Source organism: Molossus molossus, unplaced genomic scaffold, assembly GCF_014108415.1.
Source record: "Molossus molossus isolate mMolMol1 unplaced genomic scaffold, mMolMol1.p scaffold_m16_p_11, whole genome shotgun sequence".
NCBI lineage: Eukaryota > Metazoa > Chordata > Mammalia > Chiroptera > Molossidae > Molossus > Molossus molossus.
Window position 1 is genome coordinate 57,652,420 of NW_023425346.1, and position 12,265 is coordinate 57,664,684.

The window sequence follows — 12,265 nt, forward strand, 5'->3', positions numbered from 1 at the left end:
TTTATTCCATATCCTCCGTAGCATGTAATTTTATTTTTAAAGGTTTTATCTGTATGATTGTTATTTATCAAAATGTAATTCAGTTAGAAACTGAAACGAAGCTAAAATAAATGGTAACTGTGAAACCATGTTTTCATTTTAATTCTGAAATTCAGTAAGCATAGTCAAGGATACTACCTCACTTTTCTCTGTATCTATCCATATCTTTTCTTCTAATGGCAGACTATGTGATACACATTCCAAAAGATGTTTGCAAGGGAGCTAACCAAACCTACATAATACACTTTTGATGCGTTAGACCTGCACTCACGAACCACAATGAAACACATTAAAGATTATAGCAACAATTTTACCCATATTCTCAAATTACATAGATTAGAGATGAAAGGAAAAGATATAAATTTAAAGACAATAACAACATGTAGAACAAATAATCCAGGGTTTTACAATAATATCTCTATACAGCAAAAATATTTAATGTATTTTGATGAATATAGTGAGTACCATTTTGAATTTTACATGCATTATATAAAAAGTTGCTTTTTTTTTTTTTTTAAAGCAAGCTCTAGCTAGTCTTATTAAAGAAACATTTCGCATGATTTACTTCTCACCAGTCTGTTCTGGCATGCTTCTGATGATATGAAAATCGCCTGGTTCAGTGATAACCAGTGTGCACACTCTGTAGTATTTTGCTACACGCTGTGCCTTATTCAATCTTATTGTCACTGTAGCGATGGACACCAGTCTTGGCCAGCATGGCATAGAACTCTGTGTCATTTTCCTCAAGGCTGGAGAGTTGGTGGTGAAGATGACAGTTTTCCTCTGCCTTGTCTGATCATCTTTAGTCTGCTAGTACCCTAGCACATACTTTCCACTTTTAATATCAAGTTGGAGCCTAGAACTGATCAACTCCAGTGACTTTTTTGTCTTCTTTGAGGCTACCTTCTTCCTGCCTTAGGTGGGGGACAGTCCCCTACCAATTGCCGCTGCCAAAATGGCTGAGGTGCGAGAAAGGCAGAAAATTACGTTTTTAAATGTTGAATTGGCAGGACAGTGTGAGGTGAGACAATGCTAATGTCATTTGCTGGGAAGTCATAGGACTATTCAGATACTCTACTGTCAGCAGTTTTCCAGTCTAACCGACCTACTGTTAAAATTTTCAAAACAACTTCAGGCTTTTCTTTGGTTCAATATCACCTCATCACTCTAATATATCAATAGTGATATGTTATTCTTTCATCGCAGCAAAGATATTGGTATCTAATCTAAAAAAACTTTTGCACTACTCTTTATAAATCAGTTCTAGTTTCTTGCAAACACCATAAAAGTTTTCTTCAATGTATCAAATAAAATACTACTGCTTTATACTTACTAAGATTTTTTTTAATTGCTTTTTTTTTTATCCTCACCTGAGGACATGACCCAACCAGGGCCGGGGACAAATTGCAACCGAAGTACATGCCCTTAGCGGGAACCGAACCCAGGTCTCTCTGGACCGCAGGCCACCACTCTAACTGCTGAGACAAACCGACCAGGGCTATAATCACTAAGACTTAAATTAAACTGAAATGCAGTATAGCTCCTTTTCTCGAGACACAAATATTAAAAAATATATAGTTGACATAATAATTTCCAACATACTAAATAAGGGCGGGAACCGAACCCAGGACTCTCTGGTCCACAGGCCGACGTTCCAACCGCTGAGCCAAACCGGCCAGGACATAACTTGCAATTTTTAATATATGGAATCTTGCCTGGCCAGTGTGGCTCACTGGTTGAGCATCGACCCATGCACCAAGAGGTCACTGGTTCGATTCTCGGTCAGGGCACATGCCTAGGTTGTGGGCCCAATCCCCAGTGTGGGGCATGCAGGAGGCGGCTGATCGATGTTCTCTCTCATTGATGTTTTTATCTCTCTCTCCCTCTTACTTCCTCTCTCTAAAATTAATAAAGGAAAAAACCAATCTGCTAAATGTCCCAAATTAGGAAACTTGTCTTATACTCTATGGTGAATAGAATCAGAATGGACTTACTTATAAGATAGTCAAAACTGGCAATTGTAGAGTAATTTAAAAGTGTGTTTTGTCTTCAACCAGAAAGACCAAGAAATCATATGCTGATGTCTGATTCATATATGGAATTATTATGTGATGTATAAATTTTCTAATCTCAAAGTGTGGTAAATTCATTGAAAAGTATTATAAACATCTGGGAGGAGGAGAAAAAACAAACAAACCAAACTATGTAAAATGCTGTAGTTACTACTTTCCTCCATTGTTTTCAATCATTTAGACTAATTAACTTGGCATGATTAAGGAATTCAGCCTAAGATTGTGATAACAAAAAAAATTGTTACGAGCCAAATCGAACTGAAATATTTTAATTGTTACTTGAATAAAGTCAACATGTAAGTTTTTAAAAGTAATCTGGAATAGCAACCATAACTGCTTTAGCAGGAAGCATTGGGGGAGTAGAATCATCCTTTTCAAATTACTTTCTGAGCTGTAATCATCACGGAGACTTTGAACTGAGCAGACAGTAACATAATCTATCTTCTTGTTAAAAGCATTTCATCAACCTGCTTTTGTCTACATAGGTGAGTCTTATACTTGGGGACATTAAGAAAATTATCTATTAAGATCATTGTCTTAAAAACAATGGCTGAACCTGATTATCCTCTGTAACAACTGTAAATACCAACTTAAAATGTCATAAAAAGGGTCTCGTCTTTTATTTCTCATCTTCCACAATATCTAGGAAAGAGATTTAAAGACGAAAATCTTCCTGTTTTTGTTTGCACAGCCTGCATGGGCATTTGCTCCCACAGATGTTCCACAGTGACACACAGGAGAGAAGATGCTGAAGCCCACCCTCCACCTACCAAATGATGACCGCGCTAGAGAGCACGTCCTTCTCCTCCCCTCAGAGGCTCTATTTCATGGTTCCAGAGAGTCGTCCTCTGTGACCATTGGGGATATTTGACTAGCATTGTCTTTTTGGTGGGTCTTCTCAAAAGTTTGTCCACCCTCTACTCCTCTAAGACAAAGGTATTCTGCTTGGTGTCAAAAAAATGCTAATTATATGAAGACATTTCCTGGCTAATCATTAAAGGGCATTTGTTAAGATGGTATTAAAGACGCTTCAGCATCAATTAAACGTAAATGAAATTATTTTACTGACAGCTTATAAATCCAAAAATGATTGCTCTTTGTGAAATATGTTCAGACATAAAAAAAAAAAATGAGATCTAACTGCAGTTACTTTATTGTTTAGGACTTAGTGGAGGAAAAAAATTAATTGAAATATGAAAAATGTTTAGTAAAGAATTACTATAGTAATTTACCAAATAATGTTGACTCCCTTCACTTTTACAACTAGAATTTGCTGAAACACCTAGCTATTATTTATACATAGTACAAAATTGTTGGGTTGGCTAATCAATAAAACATCCTCCTCTTTTCGAAGCGTTTTTAAAACTCTAAGCAGAAATGAAGAGGTTGTGACCACAACTGCACTGAATTTTATTTTTATTGCCTATACAAATCCCATCAAACTTTACACTTTTATCACCAGAGTTCACCACAAGAAATCACTGTTTTCTTCATATGAGCTCCTGCAGAGGGGACCACCCTTTTTCCTTGCCTGAAAGTACTGCGTGTCTAAAATAAATGGTTTACACTCAACCTTGTTCATTAACATGCTTACCACTTGAGCCATAACTAAATGAGTAGCAAGTTTAAAACATACTCTGTAAATAGCAATGTGGAAGAGCTCTGAAACAGTAATTTAAATGCACCTGTTTCTGTAGAATACATTTTAAATGATTTGGCTTACATTAAATATTGTGACTCACCTGATTCAGCATCTCCCCATTATTATGTTTTTATTTATTGTCATTGTCATTATCAGTCATACTCTAGTATATCATTATTTTTTGAAAAAGAAAAAAAAAAAGGGCACAAATCTTGTTTTATATTATGATGATCACTATTAGAACTTTATAGACATAAATGACCATTTCAGTTGACAAAGGGAAATATTCTCTTAGCATTCTTAATAGGATAGCTGTATTCTACCAGAATAAAAACTGGTATGTTAAGATAAATCTATAGAAAAGTTGAATAAAGCTTCACAAAATTCAGGAAAGTGTTATTACTTGAAGTATTTTCGATTGGAAACTTTTCAATGATTTTTTTATTGTTATTTTTTACATTTCCTCAGCAAGGGAGCACTATTAGCCACATTTTACAAAGGGATGAAGGCTATCGGTGTTTATATGTCTTATCAAGAGTGAGTCAGTGATGGGCAGTTGGGCTGCTTACAAATCTTGGCTATTGTAAATGATGCTGTGGTGAACACAGAGGTGCATGCAGGGGTGGACAAAAGTAGGTTAAATCACCAACCATCCTTACTCAAAAGATAAATCATAAGTAAGGATATAAAATAATAATAATAATAAGACAAATAATACAAATACATACTATAATAATTAAATAAATAATAATACAAGAATAAACTGTGTTTCACATACTCACAACTATAAACCTATTTTTGCCTAGCCTTGTATCTTTTGGATTAGGGGTTTGGGTTTCTTCCAATATATTCCCCAAAGCGGAGTCATGGGGTCATAAAGCAGTTCCATTTTTAATTTTCTGCAGGAAACTCCATACTGTTTCCCACAGTGGCTGCCCCAATCTACATTTCATCAATAGTGCACAAGGTTCCTTTTTTCTGTACATCCTCACCAGCACTTGTTTGATTATTTATTGATGGTAGCCATTCTGATAGGCGTGAGGTGATAGCTCATTGTGGTTTTTTAAAATTTGCATTTCTTTGATGATTAGTGACATTGAGCATCTATCTTTTCATATGTCTATTGGCCATCTGTATGTCCTCTTTGGAAAGGTATCTATTCAGATCTTTTTGCCCATTTTTTAAATTGGATTGTTTGTTTTCTTGGTGTTGAGTTGTATACATTCTTTATAAATTTTGGATATTAACCTCTTATCAGATGTATTGTTGGCGAATATTTTCTCCCATCCAGTGGGTTGTCTTTTCATTTTATTGATGGTTTCCTTTACTGTGCAATAAACTTTTCAGTTTGATGTAGTTCCATTTGTTTATTTATTTATTAATTTTGTTTCCTGTACCCGAGGAGATATATATATATATAAATATTGCTACAAGAAATGTCTGAGATTTTACTGACTGTGTTTTCTTCTAGGATTTTTATTGTTTTGCCACTTACATTTAAGTCTTTAATCCATTTTGAGTTTATTCTTGTTTATGATATAAGGAGGTAGTCTAGTTTCATTTTTCTTTTTCTTTTTGCATGTACCTGTACAAGTTTCCCAACACCATTTATTGAATAGACTGTCTTTACCCCATTGTATGTTTTGCCTCCTTTGTCAAATATTAATTGACCATAAAAAAGCTGTGGTACATTTACACAATGGTATATTTACTTGGCTTTAAAAAGAAGGAAACCTTACCCTTTGTGAAAGCATGGATAGACCTGGAGAGTATTATGCTAAGTGAAATAAACCAGTCAGAGAAAGACAAATACCATGTGATTTCACTTATATACTGAATCTACTGAACCAAATAAACTAACACACAAAACTCATAGATACAGAGCACAGACTGCCAGCTGTCAGAGGGGAGGGGGTTGGGAGGCTAGGTGAGAGGTGAAGGGATTAAGCAAAAAAGAAACAAAAAACCCTCCAGACACAGATAACAGTATGGTGATTGCCAGAAAGAAAGGGGGTGAGGGGAGGTGGAAGAGGGAGAAGGGGGGGATAAGTGGTGGTGGACAGAGATGACTTTGGATGGTGAGCACATGATGCAGTGTGCGGATGCTGTTTTGTTGAGTTTTACACTTGAAACCTTTGTGGTTTATTAACCAATGCCACCCCAATAAATTCAATAAAAATGTCAATGCTGAGAGAAAGCCTTACTGTTCTCCTTTATGAATAAAAAGATTTCACCGTTGTCAAAAATATATATATACATAAATACAGAGTGCGTTAGTGACCCATCATTTCAACCGCCAAAACCACTTTCATTAAAATTCATCTGTGCTGTCTCTTTTCTTTATTGCCCAATTTCTTCTCTCTAATTAGCAATTAAATTATAAGAATATCCACAGACTGCTTATTCTGTTATTTCTTTCCTTCACTATGATTACTCCTTATAACATTCTGTATGTCCTCAAATATTGCTAAAACTTATTTCTCCCCATTTCAGTTTTACCAGAAAGTTTTCAACACTTTCTTTATAGTTCTCATGACCTTCTCCAACCATGTGGCCACAAGTTAAGAATATCTATACCTCACTCCACCAAGAATTATCAATAGTCCCCTCCCAGAGATTCTAAGCTTCTTTTTGGGAAAAAGCTGTAATTGATTTATTATTATTATTTCTTAGGAACTCCTTAAATTCTTTATCAGGAAGAAAGAAGTTGAGAGTAATTTTAAGAAAAAAGTTGAGACTAATTTTGGGAACCCAGGTTCTAAGGAGAGTGTAGGATTGGCTCTACATGAAGCACCTAAGCTGAATCATCTATATGCAAATAGGGTAGTAAATGTGGAGGGGGCGGGGATGAAAGGGAAGGGAAAGAACGGGAATGAGATAAGTGTAAAATATAGTAGTGGCTAAAGAATAAAGACAAATTTGTCTCCAGACAACATCCTTCCTAAAAGTCACATGGAAGTGAGCAAAGTTGAAGCTGTTATTCACGTCATGAGGGCAAATTTGATGACGATGAACCTTACTACCAGGTTTCAGCTAGCACATACTGGTACAAGTACGTATACTTTGAAAGAGTCGCTTACTCTTTGTATATTTTGAGTCTATTTTTTTACCATTTTTCTAAGTCCAATGATACCTATTTTAGGATCTGAGTTTTTCAAGGTTAGGAAATACATCTAAGTTTTCTTGGCAAATAACCTAACACAGTAAATGAGGTTGTTAAATAAATATTATTAGAAGAGGAGAAAAAGGAAAGGGACAGTCAAGATTGGTTAATCTAATCTTTTGACCTATTCGTTACCCTGGTTAAACCTTTTTTTTTTTTTTTAATGAGACTAAGTGTAAACATGCTTGTTTAGCTTCTATACATTCTGGAACCGAATTCAGTATATGCAGAATTATTCTAAGATTTTTTTCCCTTAGATACATACTGCATGTTGCCATTGAAAAACTGATATTTTAAGTAAACTCCTTACCTCGTAGAAAATTAGAATTCCAAATGATTTGGACAAGCTGACAAAATACATATAATAAAGCTCCCTGGGGATACATGAAGGATAATTTGCTTTGAGAAGAAGAAACAAATTAGAGGAAAAGAATGCTAAAAATCTTACTACACAAATATAGCCATTAAAAATTGTTTTATTGGAGGCAGTCATAAACTAATTGCCATCTTGAGACAATAACATTCTTCTAGTCCAGTTCCTAGTATCTATGTGTAAGCAAAGTTGGGTGCAAATAAGTTAAATGACTTATCCAACTCAAAACAGCTAATAAGCTGGAAAGGAGGACTGGGTATTAAATCTCCTGACTCCAGACCACTGCTCACAAGGTGGAGTGTTATAATGGTAGAGAAATTTAATGATAAATTATGGATTGTGCCCAGTTTGGATCTCACCAATTTTAAGAGACATAAAAAAATAAAATAAAATAAAGAGAGCTTGGCAAGAATCCATATGAAGTAACTGATTAAAGGTTTGGGAGTTTATAAAAGGAGTTTCAAGAACCATGGTTATTAGGTCTTCAGGGGAAGCTTAATTATCAACTTCAGGTATATGATGTTATTAAACAGAAAATGGTAACCAGATGTTTTCTCTTCACCAAAGTCATCAGAAGAGAACATAAAATTGATGACTTACTGGTTAAGTATAAGGTGGCTTCTTGTATAATCATGTGAGAATTGGAGATATAAAATTCTGTGACAAATATGAACCAAAAAAAAAAAAATCTGAAAATCAATGAAATTAAATCATTGATAGTATCAAAATTTAAAATTATGGTTTGCTGCAATTTCTGGACTTAAAAAAAGATCTTTGATTACTATACCAAAAAATTATATTATTCAAATGGTAGTATATATATTTTACTTTGAGAAAACCAACAAGATTTTGGTATAAGAAAATATGTAAAGTACCGCACAGGGAATATAGTCAATAATATTGTAATAACTATGTATGGTGTCAGGTGGGTACTAGAAATATCAAGGGAATGTGTTGTACGGCATATGATTGTCTAACCAACTATGCTGTACACCTAAAACTCATACAAAATAATATTGTAAGTAAACTTTAATTGAACAATTAAAAAAAAGAAAGAAAACGTGAAAGTCTCAACATAACACTCTCCTCAGGTCCTATCATGTATTAACCAGCTAAGTCCCAAATTTTATATTAGCCTCATTTTTAACATAAAATAGTTCAAGAAGAGAGAACAGGCCACTCTATAGAGAGAAGCATAGTACAGTGGTTAAGAACTTGGATACTGGAGCCAGCCAGTGTTTGTGTGATTCCTAGTTCTCTCACTTATTAGCTGTGCAAACTCGTGTAAATAACTCATCCTTCTCTGTGACATAGGCAGGTGTAAAATAAAGATAATAATGGTAACCAACTTCTATGTTTGTTATGAGGATTAAATGAATTAAAAATCATCAAGCACTTTGAACAGTTCTTGGCACATACGTGCCCATTTATAGCAAAATCTCAGTGTATGTAAAACCACATTCACCAAATTAAAGACTCAGATTTTTAATCCTAAGTGTCAAAAAGAATGGAACTTTTTGGAAATGTTCCAGTGCACACATCTAGGAATTGTAAATGCTTTTCAAAGATGAAGACAATCATAGCAGACATTTGAAACTTGCCGATTTTCACTTAATATTAAAAACATAAAATGGCCTATCTTTAAATTCATACCCAAGGAATGGCCAAAACATTCCAACAGTCCTCCGGAGCCTAGAGTATGACTCACATGTTCTTGATAACAGGACTGTCCTCTCATCTGCCCCCTAACACTGGAAGAAAATATATATAAAGACTTACTTGGGACGAGGAGAGTAAATGTTGGGCAAATAATTGATGTGAGTGGGCGTGGCGATTTTAGAACCTAAGCCACAGGCAGGCCCCTAAAGGGCGTTTCAGCCTTAACTGCCATCACCGAGAGTGCTTGCGCAGTAAAGAAACATCTTCTGTAGCCCCTCCAATGAGCCTCATCACTACTCAAACACGCGCAAACTGATAATCCCTCCCCTTGCTTACATACTTCCTTTTCTTGTTCATGCTTTCTGTTTTCTCTCTCCTTCTTTCCTTGGTTTTTCTTACTATCTTGTCACAAGTGATAGTGGTGTTGCACTACAGGGATTCCTTCCAGTGTTTAGAGTGTGTTATTAAATATGAGATTACTCGCAGAACAGCTCTGATAGTTAATTTTATGCGTCAGTTTGGCTGGGCCATGGTGTGCCAGACATTTGGCAAACATTATTCTGGGTTTGTCTGTGAGGGTGTTCCTGGATGGGATTAGCAGCGAATTTGTTGAGCAGACTGCCCTCGTTAATGACTGTGGGCTTTAGCCAACCAACTGAAGACCTTAAAAGATCAAATAGTCTGAGTAAAAGGAAATGCCTTCTACTTATTTGAGTTGGGACATTGGTCTTTCTTTACTTTTGGATTGGGACTGAAACATTTGCTCTTGGACCTCCAGACTGCCAGTTTCTGGGCTGGAATTTACACCATCAGCTCTCCTGGGTCTCCAGCTTGCTGACTACAGGTCTTGGATTTCTTATTTCTCAGGCTTCATAATCACGTGAGCCATTTTGTTACAAATGTCATATGTAGAGAGACCCGTGAAGCTGATGGCAGAGCCGATGGAGCAGGTGGCGCAGCACACCAATGCAGTGTGGGACTGAGAGTTAGACCTCCAGGATATAAAATTCCTGTCGTTGGAAATCTGGGCTTAACCATACACCAGTTTGATGGTATTGATTTTTCTGATGATGAAGTCAGGAAACTGAGTGGTTTTCTCTTGTTGAGAAGACTGAAGACATTATTGGTGAACAACAGAGAATGTGCCGTATGGGTGAGGGACTTGATCAGGCTCCGCCCTGTCTGACAGGATTCATTCTCACCAACAGTCTTGTGGAACTGGGTGCCTGACCCTTTGGTATCCCTCAAATCACTGACTTACCTAAAATTTCTAACAAATCCTGTAACAAATAAGAAGCATCACAGGGCATTGGGGAAAATGGTGGCGAAGTGAATGGAAGCTACACAGACCGTCTCCTAGGACCAAACTGGAATTGCAACTAAAATAAAGACAAGTCACTGGAAAAACCAACTGAAGAGCAGCTTATGACCAGGGATGTAAAGAGGACCCCAACTCGAGACTGGTCGGAGCTGCGGAGGCACGTGAGGGCTGGCTGGGTGCCCACGGGCAGCAGCTGAGGGCTGTCTTAGCGGGAGCAGTTCCCTCTGAGAAGTCAGGGGTTAAACCCCACGCCAGCTCCCCAGTAGAGTGGGGGAACAGGGAAAGGCACCCACATAACACCTGGCTGAGAAAATCACCAGAGCAGAGGTTCTGTCCAGCAGGGAAAGGCACAGGGATCACAGGTACTTTCCTGAACAGCCAGGGCACTAAGTTACAGCTACAGCTACTCACCTTGGGCCCCAGCACAGGGAGGGCCAACTGAACCGGAGCTGTGTGAGGTATCACCTCCCACCTGCCAGAATGCCGCCATCAACAAATCCTTAAACAACAAGTGCTGGAGAGGGTGTGGGGAAGGGGACTCTGGTACTCTGCTGGTGGGAATGCAGACTGGTGCTGCCACTTTGAAAAACAATATGGTGCTTCCTCAAAAAATTAAAAATGGAACTGCCATTTGACCCAGTGATCCCACTTCTTGAAATATATCCTCAGAAGCCTGAAACACCAAACAGGAAGACAGTAAGCACCCCTATGTTCATAGCAGTACTATTTACAAGAGCGAAGATCTGGAAACAGCCCAAGTGTCCATCAGTAGACGAACGGATAAAAAGCAGTGGTACATGTATACAAGGAAAAAAAGATCTCTTACCCTTTGAGACGACATAGAGGGACCTGGAGAGTATTATGCTGAGCAAAATAAACCAATCAGAGAATGACAAATACCACATAATTTCACTTATTTATGGAATATAATGAACAAAATAAGCTGTCAACCAAAAGAGATCCAGAGTCATGGAAGTAGGGAGCAGACTAACAAACCTCAGAGGGGCGGTGGGTGGGAGGGGTGGGAAGAGATAAACCAAAGAACTTATATGCATATACGCACGCCAGTGGTCACAGACATTAGGTTGGGGAAAGCAGGAGCAGGGTGGGAGCGGGAAGGAAGGGGTCAACGGGGAAGGAAAGGGGACATCTGTATCCTTTCAACAATAAATACATAAATAAATACATAAATAAAATTCCCAATAAAAAAGAAAAAAGAAGAAGCATTCCAGACTGTGTCATTTATAAAGCTCCATGATCAGTACTGGATTTCCAGAAGGTGAAACTGAAAGAGCGTCAGGAAGTAGAGAGAATGGTCAAGAGCAAATGGGGTGTACTCGCCAAGGGTATTGCCAGGAGAAGCAAACCTTTCAATGCAGGTGCTGGTTTTCCAAGGGACAAAAGGAAAGGTGGGCCATCTCCAGGGGATGTAGGAGCGATCAAGAATGCCATGGCAAATGCCTCAACTCTGGCTGCAGTGGAGCAGCTGAAGGCTTGCTGCGGCCGGTCGGCTTCCTGGCAGAGAACACAGGTCAGGCCCCACCGATGATGGTGGGGGAGGAGGAGGGAGACCGCCACACGCGGGCCCTGAGCAGCCACAGGATGTACACCGTGTCCACCGGGAACAATCCCTGCTTTTTGAACATGGGATATTAGCCTTGTTTGTGTCAGCAGAGTCCATAAGCTCTGTTGAAATGCTTCAAACTGCTGCTAGTCATTTTGTAACATAAATTTTGAAATCTGGATGCCTTTCTACAAATAGTAAAAATAAAGGACACCCAAACACATTTCATTTTGAAAATGTAATAGAATCTACAGACACCCTATATATATATTTTTTGGGATATATGTGTGTGTGTGTGTATATTTATGTGTGTGTGTGTGTGTATATATCTATTTCTATCTCTATCTATCATCTATCTATCTATCATCTATCTATCTATCTATCTATCTATCTATCTATCTATCTATCATCTATCTATCTATCTTCTATAAT

The 12,265-nt window shown here is 37.5% G+C and overlaps 2 pseudogenes; one reads left to right on the forward strand and one right to left on the reverse strand.

The window, feature by feature from the left end:
• Positions 1 to 600: 600 nt before the first annotated feature.
• On the reverse strand, positions 601 to 9,239 carry LOC118625004 (annotated as a pseudogene).
• Positions 9,240 to 9,847: 608 nt separating this feature from the next.
• On the forward strand, positions 9,848 to 11,999 carry LOC118625005 (annotated as a pseudogene).
• The last annotated feature ends 266 nt before the right edge of the window (positions 12,000 to 12,265 follow it).